Source organism: Tupaia chinensis, unplaced genomic scaffold, assembly GCF_000334495.1.
Source record: "Tupaia chinensis unplaced genomic scaffold, TupChi_1.0 Scaffold147516_1, whole genome shotgun sequence".
NCBI classification, from domain to species: domain Eukaryota; kingdom Metazoa; phylum Chordata; class Mammalia; order Scandentia; family Tupaiidae; genus Tupaia; species Tupaia belangeri.
Window position 1 is genome coordinate 1 of NW_006207368.1, and position 515 is coordinate 515.

Genomic DNA, 515 nt, shown 5'->3' on the forward strand with positions numbered 1-515 from the left:
CAGTATTTAAAGATCTTCACAAACAGCTTGCCAAAAGGGCTTGGCGAGGGTTTGAACATTTTGAACCATGTCAGAAATGGCGGAACTGTCCCAGCTGTATGAAGAGAGCAGTGATCTGCAGATGGATGTGATTCCTGGCGAAGGTGACCTTCCTCAGATGGAGGTAGGCGGCGGGGGCCGGGAGCCATCCTTGGGGCCCTCTCGCAAGGGGGTCCTGCCACAGCTGGAGGAGGAGGAGACCCAGCCAATGGCGGCGCCAGCGGGGAAACGGGGCCTTGCCAACAGGCCCAACCCTGGGGGGCAAGGCGGGCCAGTTTGTGGGCACGGACTTCAAGAGCGAGGACGAGGAATTTGATGACTGGGAGGATGACTATGACTACCCAGAAGAGGAGCCGCTGAGTGGAGCCGGCTACAGAGTATTGGTGGCTCTCAAAGAGGCCAACAAGATGTTCCTGAGAACATCCAGAGCAAGAGAGGCAGCTCCGGATGGCGGGTTTCAGATGCATTATGAGAAG

The 515-nt window shown here is 57.1% G+C and overlaps 1 pseudogene; it reads left to right on the forward strand.

The window, feature by feature from the left end:
- Positions 1-67: 67 nt before the first annotated feature.
- Positions 68-512, forward strand: LOC102494921 (EP300-interacting inhibitor of differentiation 1-like; annotated as a pseudogene).
- Positions 513-515: the final 3 nt, after the last annotated feature.